Source organism: Pristis pectinata, chromosome 20 (genome assembly GCF_009764475.1).
Source record: "Pristis pectinata isolate sPriPec2 chromosome 20, sPriPec2.1.pri, whole genome shotgun sequence".
Lineage (NCBI taxonomy): Eukaryota > Metazoa > Chordata > Chondrichthyes > Rhinopristiformes > Pristidae > Pristis > Pristis pectinata.
The window spans coordinates 25,181,510-25,201,224 of record NC_067424.1 but is presented as its reverse complement, the minus strand read 5'-3'; the positions used below and the strand labels follow the sequence as shown (position 1 = coordinate 25,201,224).

The window sequence follows — 19,715 nt, the reverse complement described above, 5'->3', positions numbered from 1 at the left end:
TACTGTGTGATAAATTTACCCCTCAGATCCCTTTTATTAACCTCCTCCCTCAGCTTAAATCTTATGTCCTCTAGTTTTAGACACCCCTACCATTGAAATAGACTCTGGGTTTCTACCCCATCGATGCCTCTCATCTGTCATGTCACCTCTCAACCTCCTTTGCTCTAGGGACGACAAATCCAGCTCATCCAATCTCTTAAAACAGAAGGTCTCCAATTTATGATATGGCTTATGGATGTTCCTCAGCAAAAGCTTTGAATAAACTGAAAGATAAAGATCTCAATTTTAGTTTTATTGGATGCAGAGCAAAGTGATCTTCCACACACAACATCATACAGGTTGGATTGATTTTAATGGCTGGGCCTCATTAGCATACTTGCTTATCTTTCACCGGAAAGTGGCTGCCTGACTGTTGACATCAGGTGACCAGAAGCTGTTGCCACAGATCCAGAACAATTTACATGGATAGGCATGGCTTGGTGTCTGGGGCCAAGAGTTTCAGAATAACAGAATGCCTGTGGCAGGGGAGCTCCTAATGTTCCTGTGGGGCCTAAGGGAACACACTTGGCCCTCAGTGGAGAAAATGAAAATTTTAAAGCTCATCTTTTTGGGTATCTCCTGGTCATGACTGCAAGTGGTCTTGGGCTGGTGGTAAGGCCATTGCAGATCTCCCTCTCATATTTCTGATTAACAGAAGATTTGGTCACCATGACTTTTAATCTGTGATACAAAATTCATTAACTGTCTGAGAAGTCTCAATTTATTCATCTTAGATTTTTCCATGGCTTCTGTTGTATGTAGACACTTGCTGCCTTGAAAAGCTTTTGCTCCATTTAAATGGGATCAGCATGGTACTAATGGGATTGGCAAAGTGAATAATGGAACTTGGAACTTCAGAATTTGCAAACAGAAAATTGGATACAAGGTTTTGACCCGAAATGCCGACACTTCCTTTCCTCCCACAGATGCTGCTCTATCCATTGAATTCTTCCAGCAGATTATTTGTTGCTTCAGATTCCAGCATCTGCAGTTTTTTTGTGTCTCCAAAGAAACTGGAAGTAGTTTTGCCAATCTTTTTGGACTCTGTTGGAATCTCCAATTAAAATCTCCTACTGCACACATTAAAACAGATTGTTTTGGGGAAAACATTCTGCTTAACCTGATGGGACCAATGGATGAAAAGACAATGGACACAAAGTCCAAGAATACATCTGACTAGAGTTATTAATCCAGCAGAAACTGGTAGTGCACAATAACAGAGCGTACAGTATTGTCTCTGATTAAATCCACTGCCATTAGTCTCAGTAAAGTTATCTGATTATTATCCGTACAACTTGTGACACTTTCAACTCTGCTATCCTTTCAACATAACAAACATTCAACATTATTCAATTGGAGACACAAGAGACTGCAGATGCTGGAATCTGGAGCAACGCACAAGAAATGCTGGAGGAGTTCAGCAGGTTAGGCAGGAGATGAGCAGTTGACATTTTGGGCCAAGACACTTCATCAGGACTGGAAAGAAGGGGACAAAAGCCAGAATAAAAGGGTTGGGGTGGGGGAGGGGGGTGGGGGGAAGAGAGAGAGAAGAGAAAGAGCACAAGCTGGCAGGTACTAGGTGAATCCAAGTGAGGGGGGGGGGGGGGGTAGGTTGGTAGGTGGGGGAGGGAGAGAATGGGAATGATGTGAGAAACTGGGAGGTAATAGGTGGAAGAGGCAAAGGGCTGAAGAAGATGGAATCTGATAAGAGAGGACAGTGAACCATGGAATAAAGGGAAGGAGGTAATGAAATGAAGGGAGGAAGGGGTGGGTGATGGGCAGGGAGGGGAGAAAGAATGGGTAATGGGGCCAGAGGGATAAGGGAAAACAAACAGGGGGGTGAGGGGTGTTGTGCGAAACAGTTCTTTTGGAATCTTAAAGGTAGAGGAACTCTGGGCACAGTCTTTGAAATTTAAATATGGTTTATTAACAAAGACAAATGCAGGGACAGAATGAATGGGAACAGATGCACACTCACACGCAGGAGACCACAAACATGAAGGGCAATCACAATGAGGATGAGATACACACACACTCACCCACACAAACACACAATAAACAAGGTACAGCTTATCGAAGGATAAACACTTCAATGCCTGAATACCTTGACTCAAACAAGCATTGGCCCTAACACTCCCTGGAATCTGACTAAGATGCTCCCAAACCACACGGTAGTGCAGACTCTTACCAGTGGTCTCTGTAGTGTTGTCTCACTATTCCTGGAGCAGTCAGAAGAGAGAGACCAGGGGATTGCAACACTCTTTATAGTGCTGGAAGGCCCGGCCAGGTAATTTAGACAGGCCAATGGCTTGGCGGTCAAGGACAAAGGTGCCTGCCAGAGCCAATGATCAGACAGGTTCAGGAACAAAGATTCTCTCCCAGGCCAATCCCTATGCCCACACCTCATGGGTGGGGTGGAGCCAAACCTCGATTGACAGTAGTGTGACTTCTGACCTAATGAGCAATGCTGTCATCCGACCAGAGGGGTTACTGTTGTCACTGTCACATGACAGCCATGTGCTTTCATACTACGGGGAGGCAGGGTGTGGAGACAGAGGGGAGTGGTTACCAGAAATTAGAGAAATTGATGTTGATGATGTCAGGTTGGAGACTACTAAGACAAAATGTGATATTCCTCTAATTTGTGTCTAGCCTCAACTTGCCATTCCCACACATGTCAGTGTGGGAATGCAAAGTAGAATTAAAATGGTTGGCCACCGGGAGATCCTGGCTGTTCTGGCAGACAGAAGGTGCTTGATGAAGCGATCCCCACTGCATTGGGTCTTACCGATGTGGAGGAGGACTCACCAGAAGCACTGGATGCAATAAATGACACCAATGGATTTACATATAAAGGACTGGCCACCTGGAATGACTGTTTTGGGCTCTGAATAGTGGTGAGGGAGGAGGTGTAAGGACATGCAGACAAGGGAGTCATGGAGAGGCCGATCCCTGCGGAAGGCAGAGAGGAGAGGAGAAGATGTGCCTGGTTGGGGGGGATCCCAATGGAGATGGCGGATGCTGGATCCGGAGGCTCGTGGGTTGGTAGGTGAGGACAAGGGGAACCCGATCCCTGTTACCCTGTTATGTTGGGGGGGGGGGTGGTGGGGATGGGGTGAGGGCAGACGTGCACTCTGTTACAAAGGAAAACCTAAGAGGAACACTGCCTGATCTTATCAGGTTAACGAGGAATTAACAGATGGAACAAATGCATGGTACATGGCCCAAAATAACTGTTAACTGGAGGTTTCTCATATCAGGCTCTGAAGTGGTATTAATGTAATGACATTAATAGAAGCAGAAGTTCAGCTGTCATTTTTCCATATGTGCCACTGACATGCATTTTCTCTTTTGAAGGGGAATAATCACTAGGGTTATTCAATCCCAGGGGTGTCTCCAGTAAAGAGAAATTTCTGTTTTAATTTTTAAGAGATATTTTGGACCAAACAAATTCCAGTTTGTTTGTCAACAGTTGTTTATTCACTGTGTATTCTGAACCGATTGGTAAATGCCCAACTACATTTAATAGTTTACAAATCATGTTTGCTGAGGTACTCCCCACAACATTGGCAATGCAAGGCCCAAGCAAACACTATGCAGCCATACCTACAGGGAGAGTGTTGTTAACTTTACCTACATTACTGAGGCTAGGCAACTGTACTGTAAAGGCAGTTTGTGATCCACATATCCAGAAAATAGTGAAGACTTAATACCACGTATGGCATGAGAAAACCAAGGGCTATACAGATGTACAAGCTGTGAGTAAAAAATAGGGCTGACGTGTATTAGTTTAGATTAACCATCATTTTGCTTCTCTGGCCCCCAAAGTATTTTGACTATCCATAAAAATGATGAAATTCACAAGGCAGTAATAACCAGGGCTTCAAAAAGTATGGATTCATCTCCAAAGTTTTTGCAAAAGTTAAATGGTTAAATAGCTGTTGAGCTAAAGCTATTAAAACAGAAATTCAAAATGGAATTAACCAGACTTAATTCAGAGTTACCTCTGCTCTGTCTTGAGGACTGGTTTGTTTACAGAATGTTATTTCTTCAGTAACAATAGTACAGTTGACTCAGGTTATCAAATGAAGTAAGGATAGTGTAATTGAAAGAAGGGGGAAGGATGGGAAGTCTTAGAATTTGTATTTTCACACTTGAAATATGACTCCATTAGAATTTGAGTTTTCCCACTTGAAGCATAACCCCATGGTAACCATACAACTCCATTGCAATTGTGTTTTCTTCCCAGATGAAGTGCACTGCTATTGTGACTTTGGAATAAATTAAAGTTACATCAAAGGGCTTTCACAGAAACCAGACATAAAAGGATGGGTGGGGAGAAATTGGGGTGGTGGGGGGAGGGAGATGGTTGGGCTGTCTTTCTGTTTACTCAGGCCAAGGCAGAGAGGAATACAAACTTAATTTAAGATCAAAAGCAAAATTTTGCCTTTAATTCAACACTGACCATGATTGGAAGCAACAAACAATCTGCTGGAGGAACTCAGCGGGTCAAGCAGCATCTGTGAGCAGAAAGGAATCATTGTGATGCAGGGTTTCGAGCTGTAATATCGACAGTTCCTTTCCCCCCCACAGATGCTGCTTGGCCTACTGAGTTCCTCCAGCAGATTGTTTGTTGCTCCAGATTGCAGTGCACCTGCCGTCTCTTGTGTCTCCATCAATTGAAACTCAGTTTTTCTGGAACTAAAATCACCAACTCTGACATCAGAGATACCCTTCCTAGTAAGTTTCTTTATTTTCTTACATGAAAATCGTTCATCTTTCAGTTCGTAAACACTTCCACAATAACCACACTTAAATATTTATCAACATTCTGCATAATCACTGACACTATACTCTTGCTGATGGTATTGTAGATGAATCTACTTGACATATCCCATCATATTTGATTTTTAAACACTGCAATTTACTAAATCCATCCCATTAGACTGGATTATTAACTTTGAAATAATCTAAATTTTATCCTATGATTAAAAAACATAATTGTTTTATATTTTCCTAAAATGTGTATACTTTTTCAATTAAAAGAAGTCTGCTCTTTCAGGTATCAGGTTAATTGCACTTTGTCAAATGTTTTGCAGCTGTTTCTAGAGTTGTGTAGGTTATTTGATTATTCCAAGTTTAGAAGACACAATTTAGAGAAATAATTTTACTGGGTTGAAGCTTTTCAACAGCTTGCAACCATTTATTGCTGGATCACAAATATATTAATTATATTGGCAATTGTACACTCCTGGAGAACTGCTATGTACCTTTCTGTCAGTTCACATTGCTCAGTAGTTTAACAACTGATGACATATATCCTAAAATAAGTGTAATTATCTATTTGTGGAATGAATATGTAACTGAAATATATACTTATCAGTAAGGCAGGATCATTAGTTATTGTCACAGTATGTGAAGGTTTTGAAACACAAGGGTCTTGGTTTCACAAGTGCTCTGATACCTCATCCAATTAGTTTGCTTTCATGGGCAACCCTAAACACAAAGCTGAACAGTATCACAGCTGAATCAACCTAACTCAGTAACCACACCAATACACTTTTGATGAGGGTTCACTGGATTCAGATTAGGAAAGGCAGCTGGCTGCTTTCCACTTCTGTAGCTCATGGTCAGTACTGTCCATGCCTTCACCTTTCTTGAAGTCATCATCATGATCAGATTAGGTGGCTCAGTCATTTTAGTGGTGCCTACATTCACTTAATAAAATAAGCTTAATTTCAGGATATTGTGGAATATGCCACTCTGAAAATCAATGTTAGACCAGAGATAATAATTTGTTTGGAATAAACCCTGGAGATGTCTGAAAATTAATGTTTATTATGTAATATTCTAGAATGAGTCTCTAGCAAATCACCAGATGTACTCCCACATTTTTAGACACTCTGCTAATCATATTATCTCAGAATAGACTTACATTTTTACTTTATTTGGTTGTTAAACAAATTGTGAATATTGAAGTAAAAATCAAAGCAAAATTTACAAACTTGGTAATTTTTTTTACAGAAAAGTCAAATTGAAAATCAAACTCATGATGCTTATTTTAAGCTTGTTGTTAAGGTGAATGCTTTTTGTCCAAATTAGATACTTGCTCATATTTAGAGCTGGTCAGAAAAAATTTTGTATGGCTAGTGTTATCTAAAATTTCTATCATTATGGAGTAAATCATGCAGAAAAGAATTCAATACACTTTTAACTATAAAACAAATTGATCAAATGGAAGTTGTGGGGATATTTTACTTTAAATTCCTGCAATGTTAGTAATATTATAGTCACATGATTAACACCTATCGTTTAAGTGTGCTCACATTTAACTACACTGCTGATACAGTCTGCTCAATTATAATCAAATAACGTGATTGAACGTTTACATATTCCATCTACTCAATTTACATCCTTCACAAAGATTCTGTGTAAACTCAGCTCTCAGGGAATGTGGTTAAGAAGGAAATCTCAGTCTTTCCTCCCTGGGAAAGTAAGTAACAGGAAGTATTTCATGGCAACTGTAAAGGGCCACACTTAATAGTCTCGGTTTTATGTTATCATAGCACACTTTTTTCTCTTTGTTTTCTACTAACATCTACAAGATTGGTTTATTAGAGCAGTAGCGGAGGATTTAAATTTATTCCTAGCGCTGAGAAGAATGTATCTGAGTCAATTTTATTTAAATGAATGTTAATATAACTACTTTAGTGCAAAGTATTTACACTGGAGGACAATATGAGTCTCTCTGAAGAACAGCATTCTTTTGGATCTTCTGGTTTATGTTTTTTAATCAACTTGCTTTGAAACCATAAGCTAGGAGACAATCTACTCACATTGCTACTGAAATATTTTAATTTTAGCCACCAAGAAGGTCCATTAACATGTTGAACCAAAAAAAGCTCCACTTTCCAGATGACACATTAAGCTGTCAGATAGATTTGGAAAAAATCTATAGTTATAATTGAAGAAGTGTGATTAGATTGCTTGATGTTAAGTCCAATATCCACCTTTTAATTGAAACCAACAAAACATTAACTGGGCATTATTTTTTAATTTCAGTTTGTGAGACCTTATTCATACTGCAATGGAGTAATCTGAAAATGTGGACGGCAATATGAAAATGACATGCTTTCTTTTATGGAGGCATTCTTGAACTGGAAATTTGTCATTCAAATTAGGCAATAGCATTGTAAAGCCATGTCACCTTCAGTGCAATTATTTCACAATACTGCTTACCAAATGGGTGTAATCATCACAGACTGAGGCATGCAGCTTATATACTTACAGGTGAACTCGCAGGTTGATGCAACAGTAAATGAAAATTGTAATAAATTGGAAGATGCTGGAAATCTGAAGTAAAATCAGAAAATACTGGAAACACTCAGCTGATCATACAGCAGAAACAGAGTTAATGTCTCAAGTCAAAGGCCCTTTATTCAGAATGGTTCTAGTGAAAGATCTCCAACCTGAAACATTATTTACGTTCCCACAGATGCTGCCTAGCCTGATGAGCCTTCTCAGCATTTTCTGTTTTTGTTGTGATACTGCATTACCCAAGCAGAATTGTCATCTTTATGGTTTCAGGCTGATACATTTGGTACACTGCAATATGGTTTCAGACTCAGTTGCTGATCCTGTTGTGGAAGGGATATCCTGCACTTAAACAGGGAATTTTCAACCTGTGTGGTATCAGTGATGGAATCACCTTTCCTTGATTTAGTTTACTAACTCAATTGACTGAAGGCTGTGCTTTGAAGGCAATGGAGTATTTCATTGTCGCATTTGTCAAGTGGTCTTCTGAGATATGGAAAGTAGTCCATATTTTTGAAGGTCAAGGTGGAGGAGAAACATTCGAGATATTACTAAGAATATTAGGTCTAAACGTCAGGAGCTCACAGAGGCACTATGTATGCAGTAGAAGGAGTGAATGACCTCACAAAATTCCCAGCTCCCCTCCTCATTAGCCACCATCTACCCCATCTGCGGAACAATCTGCGGTTCCACATTGCCTCCTTTAGCCACCTCAGAACCTACAAAACAAGAATGGAAGTAAGTCATCCTAAAACCCAAGGGACTGCGGAAGAAGAAGAACACTACATGCATTTCTGGGCCGCACCCCATAGGAAGGATGTGATAGTGCTGGAGAGGGTGCAGAGGAGATTACCAGGATGTTCCCTGGAATACAGCATTTTAGTTATGAGGAGAGATTAGAGAGGCTAGGTCTGTTTTTCCTGAAGCGGAGGAGACTAAGAGGGGACATGATTGAGGTATATAAAGTTATGAAGATATAGGTAGGGTAGATTACACGAATTGTTTCCCCTTATTAAAGATGAATAAAACTAAAGAACATAGATTTTGGGTAAGGGATAAAAGATTTAGAGGGGATATGAGGGGGAGGTTTTTCAACCACAGAGCAGTAAGTACATGGGATGCACTGCTGGAGACAGTGGTGGAAGCAGAGTCACTGACATCATTTAAGATATGTCTGGATGAGCACTTGAAGGCTCCAGGCTATGTGATAGAAGATGGGACTAATACCTGCTAGACATGATGGCCCGAATGGCCTGTTTCCATACTGTATGACTTTATGACTCAATGAAGAAGATTGTCCCGGAGTCACACAACAGTGGCACTGTTGGCACATCACCAACCTCCAATGTAAACTGAAACTAACCTTGGAGCGTTTTAGAATGTTGGATGTTGAGTGTTCCAAATGATATATAATAAAGTCACCTACAACAAGCCTCACTCACTCCCTCATTCTTAAATGATTTATCAGTATTATGTAATATATATTTTCTGGGGGGACACATGATCATTTCTGGATTACTTTGAGTGACTTGGAAAATTCAGTTTGTGATTTCCTGTACTGAGTCACCCATGACCCTACATCAGGACAAACGTGCTGATACCTTTCCCTGTTGGGCACTTCTAGAATAACTTGAGGTTCACATTAGAGTTCCAAACTAAACAGTAAGTGAACTACCTACTTACAGCCTTGGGCCTTACCCCCAGTGTTGATATGAACCCCATTTATTAATCCTGATCTCCAGCTGCCACTTCTGACCTTTTCGATTTGTGGCACCCAAACCCTTTGATTGCCCCAGTCACATGATTCCAGCCCCTTTACTTGCCACAGGTCCTAATTTCCTCACCTTGAACTCCAGTCCCCTGATCCTCCAACATTCTGTGATCTTTATCTTCCCCACTCTTCCAACAATCTGTCAACCTAGCTCAAGATAACTGGCAATTTCAACTTACAACTTAGGGGCTATATTAAATAAAACAGAAAGCTCACAGTGTCAAGACAACATTCTTTACCATGGCTTTCATCACAGAGGGAGACAGCTGCTGGTAAGTTCTGCACTAAGCAATTTTGCAACACAGAAAGCATTCAGTAACATAACAGCCTTCAAACAAAAAAAAATCCAAAATAACCATCCAGTGTCTTTGAGCTTTACATTCACGTCAAGTCTTCCTGACACTCAAGTCAGTGGAGTATCCTACCAAATCTTGTCTCCTGGGTCCTGTAGTCGACCTGTGGTGTGCAAGCTCAACAGTATTAGTAGCGCATCCTCTGCTATAACCATATCTGTTTCTATTAAACAAACTTCTTCAGTGGTCTTCCCAAGAGAGTGCCTGCTCCTTCTGATATAAATTGCTTCTTCCATCAAAACCTTGTAAGATCCGGGGAATTGCATCTGTCAAGTCAACACTGCCTTCTGCCCAATTTGGTGCTGGTTTGAGCTTCATCCTCACTGTGTCTCTGACTCTTACTGGTGACAGGTCTTTACTTCCTCTACTGTAGTGCTGTGCATCTTTTGGCTGTCCTTGACATCTTTTATACTTATTTGCACTTCTAGTCTGAGCAACCTTTGTTGTTGGAAGTAGAATTCTAGTGCATCTATACATGAGTCTCTATACCTCTACACAGCACTTTTTTAATGTTTATTTTTCATGATCTGGAATTCACTGGTAAGTCCAACAATTTATATCCTTCCCTAATTTTCCTTTCCAGAGGGGTATTTAAGCATCAACCACATTGGGTGGTCTAGAGTCACAAATAGCTTGCTTTGGGAGGATGACATATGTTGCTTCTGAGTCAAGTTGAAATGTTATTGGTTGTCCTTGCACTAACATCTTGGTTAAATACGTCTAATGGGTGTTTCTTCCACAGAATTGACATTGTTTGGCCCAGGTACCAGGTTCAGTGGTACTCTGTTTCGATCCTCTTTCTGTCCCTGCCGAGCTCATCTTGTCCACTCCATAGGCTCTGGACATTGACTTCATTGTGCATCGTTTGTAGAAATGATTTTCTATCCCACATTGCACACAGTTCTTCCCATTTGCAGGGCATTTCTTTCCCAGGTGCTCGCTTTACTATTCCAAATGCGTCTGAGCAAGCTTGGCAGTACATTTCTGCTACACTACATATGTTTCCCACTGTTGGCCCATCCAACATTTCTTGTCTGGCTTTGGACTGCTCTGGAGATTTGTAGGTCTGTATGTACTTTTCTACAGTTAACTTTGCCTCATGTAACAGGCATTCCCCCAGGGTGATTTCCAAGATTCCACAAATAATCCAGTCTCTAGTAAGCATTTCTGAAATTTGCAAAATTGCAATTATCTGCTGACAGCTATAGATCATGAAGAAAGACTCAGAGCACTCTTCCTGTTCCTGGTTGTGTGTAGAGAATAGTAATGGTCAACTTGTTCATTTGCAGATGGGTTACAATGTGTTTGTAATATATCTAATGCTCTTCCAGGGCCTCACTGAGTGCCTTATGGTTGGGTGCAGTTCTGCCCCCTTGTGATGAATGAGCATCTATATGTTTGCTCCTGTTTATCTGCCACAGTCAGTTCAATAAACAGGACAACCTCTGCTTCAGACAAATTACTTGTCTGGAAATCATATCACTCAGGCACCTTATTTGTTCCATCATGTATCCTCAGTTGAATCACGTATCCTGCAGTCTCTTGGTGCACTGCCATGCGTTATCTCCATTAGGAGGGAAGATTTCTGGTGTTCAGTGTTCTGACTTGGGTATCCTGTCTAAATTTCATAATTACATCAACCAATACTTCTGACACCATGTCTCAACATCTCTATCCACAGAGGTAGACATCTTCTGGCAGGTTCCACACAGAACCATGTTGTAGTACAGAGACCTTTCAGTCGCATAACATGGTCCTTAATTGCATAGCCTTGAAAATAATGTAAACAATCATTGACATATAAAAATATTACCTTACTCATAAAATTTGCAATTATAAAATACGATGCACTCATATGGCACCAGTCTCTGTACATAATATTTACCTTGCATAAATTTTCCTTTATATCCATTCCTTGAGCAAACAGCCTGAGGGGTTTGTACATGGTTCACTGTTCCTCAGTGTGCAATTGTGACAGGGCCTTAAACGAGAATCCAATCGATGTCTGCACCTAGCGTCAGTGTTCTTCTCAGCACATAGTCCTGGACCTTGGAATGTGCCATTTCTCAACACTCACTTGTGAATAGCTCCTTGCACTGAAAGACTAGCAAGTTTCAGGCAGTGCAGAGGGTGTATTTCACCAAGTTGGAAATCTTCCAGCAGCAGATGGTGTTTGTCTGTGTGTGTGTCCTTGGGAATAGCCCACAGAGCAGAGAGTCTTGTGTTACTCAGCTGTTCAAGATGAACTTTGACAAAGATCATTGTACCTCTTTCCAGACCTGCTTGGCAATGATTATTAATAATGGACACATATGGTACACCCAAGAGCACTGCCAGTCTCCACTTCCCAAGCTTCCCCAATATTCCATCAACAACAATAAAAAGAAGGGTGTGATTTTATTGCAGAGGGTACAAAGGAGATTTACGAGGATGTTGTCAGATCTGGAAAATTTTAGGTGTAGAAAGATTGTATAAACTGGGATTATTTTCCTTGGAACTGGGGAGGCTGATGAGAAAATTAATAGAAGTGTATAAAATTATGGGAGGCCCAGATACCGTTCATAGGAAAGACCTATCTCCCTTAGCACAGGGGTCATAAACTAATGCAAATGGAATAAAGATTAGAGGAGAAAGGAAGAAAATATATTCACTCAGAAAATGGTAGGGGTTGTCAAATCTGGTTATTTTTGAATCTGCAGGTTCTTTCAGGAATCCAACAAATGAGTTGAAAACAACTTGCTGCTTCACAACATTTTATTGGAAAAGTTTAAAACAAAAAAACAAGCGCTGAGCACATGGCACTAGCTTTACTACTAGGAGATGAGCCGAGACAAAGGAACTAAAATGAGCTGGGGGAGAGGGGGAGAGGGGGAGAGGGGGAGAGGGGGAGAGTGAGAGAGAGGGAGAGAGGGAGAGAGGGAGAAAATAGGACAGCGATTAACAAAAATGACACCTTTTATAACTGAGATAAGAGGTACTTCTTAGATAACAATAGTCCAATCAGAAAACCTATTAGATACCTGTGGCAAAATCAACCAATGAGAAAACAATGGACGAACCAATAAGCTAAGAAGTGGTTATACCTTGTACAGCTGCTTGAGGTGTATTTCAACACTGTACATGTAAAAATTACCTAAAAGAAAAGATATATATTAAATAGTCGAATCCAACAGGGTCTTGACTTCATTGTTTGATAGAACGGCAGGATCAGAAACCTTCATCTCATTTAGTAAATACCTAGATGTTCACTTGAAGACTCATGACCTGCAGGGATACAGACCTAATGCTTGAAGGTGAGACTAAAATGGACAGTTATTCTTTGACTGAGACAGACACAATGGGCTGAAAGGCCTTCTTCTCAGTCATAACTATTCTATAATCCTATTTTACGCTAATTTCCAATTCCCTTGCACCCCCTACACTTTGGCAACCTCCATCTCCCCTGATCCTCCAACTTTCTGACATACCCTCCCTCATACATGCCTTCAGCTTCCCCACTTCTCCAAAAGTGTGCTGTTCTGTTCCTCCCTCAGCACTAACCACCAACCACCCTCCAACCACCATCCTACCTCCCAACACCCAAATGGTGAGGCTCAATGCCTCCCTGCCTCCCCAGGCCCATAGACAACAAGTGCCTGAACCCAGTCTTACAAAAGCCTGTATAATTTTGGCTATAAAAGTGGACCCTTGTGGAACTGAAGTCTCACGTGGTGGGACTGTGAGCCAAGCAGTTACTAGAGCCTGTGTCTGCATCATTCTAGACAAGGGCAATTTTCTACAAATTTATCAAGACTTTATTTAGCTGATAAATAATTGGTCATCAGTAATTGTATATTAGTAGAATGGTCAGCTGTGGAGTTGTTTGACTTCAATGGTGTGTTATCTCTTTTATTGCACTGAAACCAGCTTCAGTGCTCATTTAAATATAAGGGCTGGTGTCACCAGTGATCGGATTTCTATGTAAGCAGAGTAGTGCTCTTGTCAACACAAGCCCCAGGCAGCAAATGGTTGTCAGATCTGCCTCCAAAATAACATGACTGATGTTTCTCAACAGGCATCCTTGACCGGTCAAATGAGTTAAAAATTTTACATTTTTCTTATTGGTTGTTGGGTAGGCTGAGTGAAAATGTAGAGGAGCTATTTTTATTGACCAGTTGAGTGCAGCTCTGAGAGCTGTTGAGGATTAAAAACTCTTGTCCTCTTCTACTCTTCTCTGATTCTCCTCTTGCACCCAGCAGTAAAGTCCATTTGCAGTCTGAGGTAAGAAGTTTCTTCCATAACTTGGAAATGGCAAGCATAGCGAATATCAAATTAATAACAATATTAAACTGGAGATTTCAGTTCTGAATATATTTTGTGGCTAAACCTGTTAATAATAAATACAAGCTAAATTACTGCTGAGCTGCATACTTTTATTTCTTAATATGTGTGCATACACATCAACTTCCAAGCCAGGTTATATTATTGTTTTCATATTATTCGGTTTTGGTGATAATGTTAATAATATTAGTATTCATATTATTATTTCAAATTATTATTTATTTCCAATAATGAAAAAAAACAACATATTTCTTATTTTTACACTTGTTACTTAATAGGTTGTAGCTAATGAAATATTTTGAGTGATAAACCATGAAATAGTAGAACATCCTAACAATTTGGAGAGCATATTTTGGACCTGTCCATGATAGGTATGGTAGGGATGTTGGGTGTTTGATAGTGGTTCCTAGGAAATCAGGAAACCAGTAGTTTGGATGGTGGCAGGGGTGGGGATGAGGGGATGGGTGGGTGTAGGAATGGGAAGACCACCTTTTGGGACAATTATGATGGGGGGTGAGAGAATAGTAAAATAGGCATTTTGTATGTGGAGTAATCAATGGTTCAGCGGTTTTGATTTTAGTAAATGCTTGGGTTGGTGCAGCATGGCAAATTGGGTGTTTGGGGACTGAGACTTGGGTGATCTTGAAGCTTGTGGTTTGGGAGTGAGATCAAAGGACGTGGGGGTAGAGCAGGGGGTGGTTGAGTTGGTCGATGCAAAGGATACAAGGTAAGTAATGGAGCTACCAATCCAGTCCTATTGTAGTAAAACTGGTTGCCTTACAGTGACTAAGGATGGTTGTACTCAGGACAACATGGTTCAAGTTCCCCTGCAATACTCTGAAAAGAAATCACATCAGGGATTCAACTGTGACTTATGTCCAGAAGTATTGAATTAAATTTCTCCATTGAAAGGCATTATCCAATGTCAAGGCACCACTGCTGACAGACTTTTGGGGTGTACAAAGGCCAGTCTCAGGCTGAGATAGCATGGCAATCCTTACTGGTGCCAATTGACCCCTGTGGTCAGATTTTTCCAACGTTGATATTCCTGGGGACACGTGAGTTGAAAAAAAGTTCCAGACATGACTGCCATCCTTTTGGACCTGACCCTCACTTCTAAAACATTCCCCTGCCCAATCTCTGACCAAGAGTTTTTCTTCACAATTCACAGAGCCAGATGCATAGTAGGGTTTTGTTTTGATACACTGCCCACATTGTGTGATGATGGTGCATAATCATGTCTCCCCATTGCTGGGAAAGTAGAAATCAAAGCTTGTTTTTTTAATAGAATAATGACAATGTAGGAGACTGAAGGGTGATCTTAGTGTGGTGTACAAGATCATGAGAGGCATAGGTAGGGTGAATGCAGTCAGTCTTTTTCCCAGGGAAGGGAAATCAAAAACTAAAGGGCATAGGTTTAAGATGAGAGGGGAAAGATTTGAAAGGGACCTGAGGGATAACTTCTTCACGCAGAGGGTGGTGCGTATATGGAATGAGCTGCCAAAGGAAGTGGTTGAGGCAGGTACAATGAGAACATTTTTAAAAGACATTTGGACAGGTACATGGATAGGAAAGGTTTAGAGGGATATGGGCCAAATGCGGGCAAATAGAACTAGCTTAGATAGACATCTTAGTCAACATGGAGAGTTGGGCTGAAGGGCCTGTTTCCATGCTGTATTACTCTCTGACTCTCATAATGACAACTTACATAACACCTTTAATGTGTCAAAAAAAATCCCATGGCACATTGCACCAGCTTTAGCAAGTAATATAACTGCCACTAAGCCATATCAGAAGATAAAGCAAATGACCACTAGGTTGCTGAAAGAGAGAAGTTTTAAGGGGTGTCTAAGACATTGTATAGTTATATGACTGTGGTGTCACCTTAAGTCCAAGCTTTCCCTTAATACAATACAAAAGACCCTTACAAATTGTATATGAAGAAAATATTGCGTCATTTTGATGAAAAGGTAGAAATATATTGGTTAATTTCAGATGCAGTCTTTGTTCTTCAGGTGGAGACTTTCTTCATGCAGAATGGGTAAATATCTGTTCAACTGAAGGGAAATCCAAAAATGCTGGAAGTGCTCAACAAGTCAGGCTGCATCTGTGGAGAGGGAGAAACAGAGATAACATCTCAGGTCAATGATATTTTGTACAACTGACTGCGGAGGGAAATTTATCCTGTACTTCCTCTTCCTTTATACAGCCTCTCTGTGCAATATCTCTTTTTTCACTATTCAAGAGCAGCAAAACAGTAAAGTTGCATGAAAACCTTTCTTCTAAAGTGGCTCAAATGCAAAAAGAAACAGCAGGTAAAACCATTGAAATTGGGCAGGATGAGTCAGCCTGTTTTGCAAAATAGCATGATTTCTTCATAAACACCATCGTGAAAACATATTTGAAATGACTTTGGTTATTTCCGCAACTGGCCATTAATATTGAGGTTACAAGATAAACAAATTAGATGGTGTGTGATTAAAACTGGTATATCTTCTCCTATACACGCTATTTTTCAACAGTAAATGTTTCCACACACCATCACACTTGAAAACAACTTGCAAGTGGGGGACGTGTTACTGAATAGGTGTTTGTCATTGCTCTTAAATCATGTCTCCTCTTGTATATTTCCTCTGCAAGAGCATGTGGCCTGGTTTAACTTCTCCACCTGGGTAAGGACTAGGCAGCAATTCTGCCTGTTGCCCGAACTTGCCGTGATCCTGGTGCATTTTTCAGTGTGGGGTCATTACTGTGTAAATGGAGCTTCCAGTAGAATCCTAACACCAAGAAAAATAGAGGCTGAATGTTAACTGTCCACCTATCAGGAATAAAGTGTGTGTGTGTGTGTGTGTGTGTGTGTGTGTGTGTGTGTGTGTGTGTGTGTGTGTGTGTGTGTGTGTGGTGGGGGGGGCACGGGTGGAGGGTTGGTGGTGGTGGTGGTGAGGAACAGAGGGGTGTGTTATAGTAGGTGGGAAGACTGGTGATAGAGGAGGCCTAACATTTCCTACAATGCTTTTGACAAAGTTTCATTAACCCAGTCATAGAATTAACATATTTTTCTGGATTTCCCAATTATAGTGAGTAGATGTGATGATGACAAACTCAACTTCAGCTTCACAATTTAAAGGCATATAGCAAGCAGGTAATGTGATGAATTCTGCATTGAGTGCATGACGTAAGGTGGTCAGAAAATAGACTCCTGACAAACTCAAATTTAGTGGCTCCCTGCAGGATATTATATTATGAGCTACAAGGATTCACAGTAGAATCATATTCTCATCTGACAGAAAGAAGAAGCTAACTGGTGACACGAAGAAGTCAACTAGTGTCACAGAGTGAGCATCAGAAAATGATTCCTCTATTCCTGGATTCAGTGAAGTAGCAGTTTATTGACAACAAAGAAATCACATTCACCTGCATGTTACTCCAACCCCCAACCTACTTTTTGAAGTTTACATCACTCCTCACAACAACACACTTTGCAGATAAGTGTCATTAACAAATGTCCTTCATTTACTCACATATAGGTTTCTCCATTCCTTCTGGCAAGGAAAAGGGGGTGCCAAACACAAGGGAGGGACAGAGAACCAGAGGCTGCCGTCCACAGATACTTGTCCTGGAGTTACTGAGTAAAGAGTCAAACAACAGGGAAACAGGCCCTTCAGCCCACTGAGCCTGTACCAACCATCAGGCACACACTTACACTGATCCTATACTAATCCCACTTTATTCTCACCACATTTCCATCAGATCTCCCCAGATTCTACTACTCACCTATGCACTTGGGGCAATTTACAGTGGCCAATTAACCCAATAATCAACACATTTTTTGGGATGTGCTAGGAAACTAAGGTTGAAAAGTCAGGTCATGGGTTGTATATTTTACACCAATTTCAGTCATTAATAAAGAAATGAGCATTGCATGTGTTGATAATGTCACCATATGCACAAATGATGCCTGAAAAATGACACCCAAGCAAAAATCAATTTTACCTATACATGTCCAGTGTAACCAGAAATAGGCACAATCACATTAAAGTTAGCACAGACAATGTTTCTGCAACTTTTATGTGCAAATGGGACTGATTTCTAGGCATTCATCTCCTGCACCTGTAGACAAAATGGAACTGGAGATAACCTCGGAATGCAGATGAAAGGATGGGGTCCCCACAGCCAACTGGGGGCAGAATTCAATTTTATGCAACCCTCTTGCATGCAACCTCACTCATGGGGAGATGTAGGGAACATCAAGAGAAAAATCAATGTGCAAAATATGAAAACTTGATAATTTTTACCTTGTCACTTCGAATTCCTGTACTTAATCTCATGATATGTGCAGTAATGTGATGAGAACGACTCGCGATGGGAGGGGACACTGTCATAGAACTCAGACCTGTCAGGCATCAGCTCAGATATGCTCGCTTCTGATGTTATATTGCAAGCCTTGTGTTATTAGGAAAACTATTAAATGGCCTCTTGGATTCTGCAGGGCACAAGGAAACTGGAACCCATTTATTACCAAGGGACAGCCTTTTAACAGTTTTGTAAATAGTTGGCAAGATTGCTCCTGGTCTAGCTTACTGCTTGCATTTACTAATCATACTACTCCTATCGCAGCAATTATTTTTTGCGACCATGTCCATCCCGTGAGCTAAAACAGCAACAAACCCTCAGGCAGTGAAGCCTGAAACTGTGTCCCAGAATGCCCACGCTGGCTTTTTGAAAACTACTGTCAAAGGCCTCTGAATTGCTTTTTCCAGGTATTTGATGACCAGCCACATTTAAATCCAGTTTAAAAAAAAATTAAGTAATTAAAAAAATTGCTAAAAAAATAAATAATATATTTATTTTAAAACACCTTTAAGCACCAGAAGTTAATCAAAAACTTTAAGATTAAATCAAATGGTGAGAAAAAAACACTTTGTTGCACTTTTCAATCAAGATCATTGACTCCATTGAACAAACGGAGTTGTACTACAAGTTTTAGTAGCTCTGTTTTTTACTTAGTTTGCCTGGAATAAGTTGACTTTATTGAAGTGTGCAGTGTAAAAGCAATTTACCTTTTAATATTTCACAAGATTTAAAAGATATATTTAAAGAAATCAGTTAATGCAAGGAAAAGATTAGGAAAGCACAATATATACATGATCTCTTGCTCAGGAAGTTGAGAATTCCATCATGGTGAGAATTTTAAATATAATTGCCTCTGGTCCTGAAGGATTAATATCATAAAGCAAATGGACAATATTTGATGTTTAAATTCTTAATAGTAATAAATCTAATCTCAACCTGTATTGTTGTTAGCCTTGTCAATTATAAACTAATGGTTTTTGTCCAACATAGACAAAGATTTTGACATTTTGGCCCTGGGCATTTTCTACTTTACTTGGATACATGGATTCACACTAAGCCTGATCTCAAACCGCCTTGTGCCCGAAACAATAACTCAGTTTCTCTTTCTACAGGTGTGACCTGACCGGTTGAGTGTTTCTAACATCTTCAATTTTTGTTTTTGATTTCCAGTATCTGCAGTTCATTTTTTGATTTCCAGGTGGTGTGTTGAATTTGATTGGATATTGTAAGCCTTAAAAAGATAAACATTTACTAAAATTTGAGATGAGTTGCAGACTGAAATCTAAAATAGTGTCAATCTGACTGATTTTAATTTTTAATGAATAATTTGTGTCTGGATATGCCTGTTCGTGTATCAAAAATGACATTGTATATTCACAAATGTAGAACTTATTAGTTCTCATTCAGTTTATACAAACATTCCATCATAAATTATATACCTTCCAAACATTTATGGGTCAAACTGAAACTGAAGTTGAAGGATTCTTTATTTATTAACAGTATGCAGAATCATAAGCATCTCATTCCTAATTTTTCTTAGAATTGGTGAGACACTTTGGAATTGC

At 40.1% G+C, this 19,715-nt stretch overlaps 1 protein-coding gene across 1 annotated transcript in view; it reads left to right on the top strand.

Annotated features, from left to right (window-relative positions):
- The window catches only part of LOC127580779 (troponin I, slow skeletal muscle-like), a 93,891-nt gene that overhangs the window by 55,544 nt on the left and 18,632 nt on the right, over positions 1-19,715 (top strand). The window contains exon 2 of the mRNA XM_052034648.1: positions 16,876-16,939. The gene's annotated coding sequence lies outside the window, so the exon portion shown is untranslated. The remainder of the gene's footprint in view (positions 1-16,875; positions 16,940-19,715) is intronic.